Source organism: Glycine max, chromosome 4 (assembly GCF_000004515.6).
Source record: "Glycine max cultivar Williams 82 chromosome 4, Glycine_max_v4.0, whole genome shotgun sequence".
NCBI classification, from domain to species: Eukaryota; Viridiplantae; Streptophyta; class Magnoliopsida; order Fabales; family Fabaceae; genus Glycine; species Glycine max.
In genome coordinates, this window is record NC_016091.4 from 47,114,633 (window position 1) to 47,121,114 (window position 6,482).

The window sequence follows — 6,482 nt, forward strand, 5'->3', positions numbered from 1 at the left end:
TTCACTCCCAAATAAAATGATTCTAATTAAAATAGTCACTAAAATTTTTGAAAATATTTTTAGCCTTAAAACTCTCTAATTGTAACTCTAAAGTGTCACAGGGGCAATTTTGTCATTTCAAAAATTGTCTTATTTAATTCTCATTTTTTTTAAAAAAATTACTGTCAATTATTCTAATTGTAGTTATGACTTAAAAAGAAATTTTAAAAATCGCTAGCTATTTTTATTATTTTATCTTACTACGCATTTTTTTTGGGACAAACAAGTCATTTAACCATTTTCTGGGCCTCGATCTAGAAAATTTATTAAAAATCGAAATCGGACATACTGGTACAAACATAACCGTGGGGATAAAAAAAATTTGAGATTCCCATCTAATTAAACAAAAAAAATAGAACAAATGAAAAACTAATTCAAATAAGTAGAAATAGAGATGTTAGAGAAACTTATCAGAATCCAACAAAAAACATGGATTACATATCAAACAATTATTGTTTCCTTGCAAAAATAATAGCACAAAAGTTGACAACAAAACAATCAATAATTATCTCCTTAAAGAAAAAAACTACATAGAAGAGTTACACAACTAAAACATAAGTGTCCAGCAATTTTTTCCACTCAACTTTACAACATAAACGAAACAAATTTTCTATTCCATCTCCAATAATTATAATACAGACTATTAAATTATAAGAGACCGTCGTCCAATTAATCGCTGCCTCTTCGTACGTACTTGGTGCTCTGAGATTCACAAAGCATTATAACGTGTGCATGCAATGCATTGTTTATAGAGAGTGAAGTGAGAAAACTCTTCGTACTTGGTGCGCTCTACGTTTCACGAAGCATTATCCATATAGTGAAGTGAGAAAATCTTCTTGAAACAAGAATCTTCAATTCATGTGCCATGGAGTAATGCCTCATATTTTCTTTTGGCAGCAATTTGAATCTCAATGTAGGATTTTATCATGCTCATTCTTTCCTCCTTTCATTCTCAAACGCATTCCAAAATCTAGAGCACCGAGGGTCGCCATATAACACAAGTTTGCAGGAGAGAAGAACAACCAAGGAGGTGCAGTTAGGAGCTTCGCCGATCTCTCAAGCTATTTCTCCACTTCCCTTTTGATTTGCTTTGTTCCTTTTTCATAGCTTTGTTCAACTTGCATATCCCGATTTTCATCCATAGCTTCCAGAAAAGCTTATAACCTCTGCCTTTTCATCTTCTTTTGTATAACCTTTGCTTTATGGAATATCGAATTTATTGAGTTTCTTCGATTTTGCCCAGTTCTAATTTTATCTTATTCAAATTTTCTATCATCAGGTATGTATAAATTTTTACTTTTTTGCTATGTAAAAATTGAAAGTAAAAATTGAGTAAACACAAATTTCATTTGATTTATTAAATCTCTATTTCGGTTTTTTAATTAATAATTTTTTTATTTGCGTTTGAGTGTGGCTCTTCAGATAGCTTGAAGTTTATTTGTAGTGGTGCTGGTGCAATTTTTCAATATCTCCATTCTCTCTACTTTCTCCTTCTTCTTTCAGATTCATAAGGATCAACTAACCATCAACAATATGAGCCATTACTACTGGTCCAGTAAATGCTTTTACTTTGAACCTAATTTTTCTAATCTCATAACCTATATGCTATATTTAAAACTTCTATTAAATTCATATGCTTTTGTTGTTTTTCCAACTATAGGATCTACAAATGCCATCTATATGTTACATTGTCTTTTTACGTTTCATTTTTCTTTTTTATTATTTTTATTGTTTTGATGGGATGAGGATGAATTTTACTAACAAAAGTGCTTTCATTGGACAAGATTACAGTACAAAGAATAGGTTGGTGAGAGAAAATTTAATTTGCTGTTGGGAAATTTGATGTCCAGACTAAAAGTTCACTAATAGGTTTTTCTTATTAATTTTTTTTCAGCATCTATCGTATATCTATCAAAGCAGGTTATGGGGTATTGATGGTGATCACACTTTCTCTAATATAAAATTTGCATCCCCAAATCAGAGGGATAACGCTTGCCGTGGTTTGTAGCTCTGATTTGTTCAAACTGATATAGATATATAATTAGGTGGACTTGGTCGCATAGTTTTTGGTAAATATGTTGCAACAAGAATAGTGTTTTAAATTGATCTATAAAAGCAGGTCATCATGGGGTATTGATGCGAAGACTTTCTCTAATATAAAATTTGCATTCTCAAATCAGAAGGATAACACTCATGTCAAAGTACAAAAGAAGGAAAAGAGAAAAGGGTGTTGATCTTGCTAACATGAAGGATCAAATGAAAATTTTTATAGACAGGAGTGTAAGAAAATTAGGCTCTAATATTATTACATGAAATGTTTATTAATGCGAGAAAAAAGTGTCTAACTTTTTGACTCATCCCCTTTATGATTGAGTGATGAATCTGAAGCAGGAAAATATCAGTTTTCTTATAAATAGATTGATGTAAACATGGGTTCATTTAACCTATCTATCACAACTACACAAGTTTGCCTAAGTAAGTTAGACCGTGGGTTGTTGTCAAAAATTTAATGTGTTGAAATGTTTGATCACTCACACTGTCCGACAACATTAATTTAGTAGTAGTTGCTAATATAAATAGTAAAGAAAACGAAATTAAGTAATTGCATGCAAACGTGTATCCATCTTTTTCCAATGCATTAATTTAGAGGTTGTGAATAATCTTATTTTTAGATTATTTTTTAATTATAAGGCCTTGATAGAATTTCCAAAGCAATGCTTTTTATTAAGGATTGAGTGATTTGAATCTGAATAAAGGAAACATGCGTGAGTAAGAAGGTTGATATTGAAGAAGAAAAATTGAGGTCAATATGATACAAATATGTGAAGTTTTATGGCAATAATTCCCATTAACCATAAAACTTCTAAGTGCACGTGTTAATTATAATTGCTTGGATTTTATCTCCAAAATTATGGATTTATAATCTCACAACTTTTATAGTTGATTCATAAATTCGAATGTTATTTAGAGTAACTTAATTTTAATTTTAGTAGTTGCAAATGCAGATAATAAATTGAAAAAATGATTTTTTATGAGTGAAGTAAATGTCTAAAATCCATTTTAAAGTGTCATTTTTTATTTCCTATTCATTATCAATAAGGAAATATTGTTGATATAAATATTAAATCTAAAATAGTTTTACCAATTTATTTCCTTAAATTTTTCTAATAATATTTATAAACATTTCTTATATATTCATAACAACAACGAAAAAATTATTGTCCGAGTATTGCACAGGCTACCCAAATAGTAATCATAAACAGTTATATAAAAGAGTTTTAAAAACAATAACTAGTTAAACAAAATTAATTATAGTTATATATTATAACCATTTGTATAATCTAACTAAGTATTACTTATGTTTATAGTTATTCAAATAACTAAAACATAAACAAACCTACTGCCTTTTGTACAATATTCGAGAAGTCCATAATGGAGAAATCCATGATGTATTTCGTGCTTCGACAATTCATTTAACATTCAATTACTGAACTATTAAACTAATTCGTTTATAGGTTTAATCGTTAATATAATTTTGAAAACATTAGAAAATATTATTATTTTAATCCATTCCACCGTCTTTCATTTTAGTTTAATATATCGGAATCATATGTAAACAATAATTTTGTAATTGATTTTGTTTTTGTCTAAGATGGTTCAAACTTACATGACGAACAAATGCCGTTGTCGATTTATATTGCATGGAAGAGATGGACATCAAACAATTAAGTCAAGCTATCATGCGAGATATTAATGGTACCTATGCTTAATTATGCTTTTGTATTTTAAAAAATATGTTTTAGAGAATATTATTAATGATGAAAGAAGTTGGGATAACATAAGAACATGAAAGATGCCAAAAAAAAAAGAGTCAAAATGTAAAAAGAAAATATTTTGGTTATTTTATTTTAAAAATTGAATAAAGATGTCTTTTTAAAATAGTTGTCAAACTAACTCATATTAAATATTTTTATTTAATTTTAAAATATTTTTTCTTTAAAAAATTGGTGATAGAAAAACCCTACGATTGTGATTTCCACTGTGGGACATATAGTATATTGTACGACTAAATAAATTAAAGTAGATCTGTCACTAAAGGAGGACAAATTAGGAGAGGAGGAGCAATACGTCATCATCACCATAATAATTCAAACAGTGAAGAATTCCATGAAACACGCACGGCCGAAGAGATGACAACACCGAAGGGGTGAGCTAAATATCGCGATTAGGATCATTTTTTTCATCGAAATCAATCACAATAAATGACAACGTTTTGTATACACGAACGCAAGCATTAATGACACAGCCTCTAAGGGGTCAGGTTCACGTGATTAACACATGCTAAACCATTGGGCTTATCCTCCATTTGTAGGGGTTGGAGGTTTGAAAACAACCTTCAAACCCAATTAATCTTCAAATGGCTATATATGCACAAATATGACATAAATGCTGAAGGGATGTAAAGTTGTTCAAACCACGTGAACGTATGCTGCATTGATTCAATTTTGACAAGTATAGTATTAGTGTATTACTATTGCCACATAGGTCCACATGAGGACCCCCACTTGAATTTTTTTTTTTGGGTGCATATTTCACAACAGGTGATTGATTTTTTTAGTTGCACTTAAGCTTTAAATTATTGCTTAAAAGATATTAGTATAATAGTATTATTCATTATAAGCAACGACAGAACTTATAACCTATGGTTCTATAGGTGCTGTTTGTATTGTTTTTCAATCAAAATTGGAATTTTACTTTGATTATTTGTAGAATCTTTTAATGCAACCCTTTATTTCGTAGATTATGGAAATGAAATTCTAATTCTAATAGGTGATGAAATTGTATCTAACTTTTTTTTCCAATAAGAAAAGTCTAACCTAGATCTACAGGGATCGGAGCAACATTATGAAACCCTAAACAGTGGACAAATGACTGTTTTAATTCTTATTAGGCTCATCTTATGATTTTGTCCAATAGCTACAGGTAATCAGGTGCTGCGGCCAGGGTTGTCTCTGCAAAGAGGAACAGCTATCCGATCATTACGCATTTCTTGAATTGTGCACATAAAATATATGATATGACACTTGTACATGATTAATGAGGAAACTGTTTTTTTTCGGAATTATTAAGAAGGTTTTGTAACTTTTGAAAGACACTGCCGGAAATGGTACCTGTCGTAAGAAGCTCCAAAGTATACAATGGCATGGAGGATATGGAGATGCTTCGCGCGAGCTGAAAAGCAAAGGACACATATCCTTTCATGAATCCAAAAATATAGTCTTTAAATAAGTTTTTTTTTTTAAGAAAAAAACTTTAGCCAAAAATTATTATTGATATTTAGGCCGTTTTTAACAGTTATTACTGGAACGTTCAAAACCAAACAAATCATTTGTAAACCATCAAATCAATAAAAAAAACCCACTTAAATAAAAAGTTATAAAAATTAAAAATCTAAAAAATAACATATATTTTTCAGTTTGATTTAATTTTTTGATCTTATTATAAAAATGAACAAATCATCTTTTATAGTTTATATTGATTTTTATTCTGATAATTAATAATAATTATTAAACAATTTATTATTTTTCCTTTGCTTTATAATCAAAATGCATAATATTTATTATTTATGGACTAAAATAATTAAATAAATTTTGGTAAAAAAATAATTAATTCAAAAAATAGTTAAAAATAGTTTTATAAAAAAGGACAAGAAAAATTAAAATAATGTCTTAAATTTAGAAACAAAGAGAGTACATTTTATCCACGATCAAACGTAAACTATATTACTCACTTCTCGAATAAAAAGAGGAAAAAAAACATATGTGTTGATTGAATATAGACAAATCCCAGTTCATTTTACTTTATTTAGTTAGATCATTCCTAAAACATTATTCATTTAATATACATTTGATTTTTAATGATTATTTTTTATTTTTGATATCAAGTTCCTATGAAGGATAATTTAGAAAAATAATTTACTACTTCCATTCTTAAATATAACATTTTTTTTAACTAATTCTCAATATTTAAGAAATTTGATTAATTTAGTTAATAACATTGAATTTATTAGTAGTTTGCATAATCTCTCTTTCTATTTAATTACTTTTTATCTAATTAATTAATTTATGTTAGGTTTCTTCTTCAATCCTCATGTGAAGATTTTTTTTTTTTAATTTATAACATTTATTGTAAAGTAATTAAAGCTATTTTGGTGAAAAATAATTAATGCCAGAAAATAATTTGAAAAAAGTCTTATAAAACGAGATAAACAAATTTTTAAAAAAATTGTCTCATATTTAAGGACATATGTAGTATTTTTAATTGGAAATTATATAAACAAATGATGCTAACTAACTTTCTTATTTAGGATAATTTTTTTTCCTTATATTTAACATAAGAGAGAATATATATTAATGATTTGAAAAATAATTTTCACATTCCAA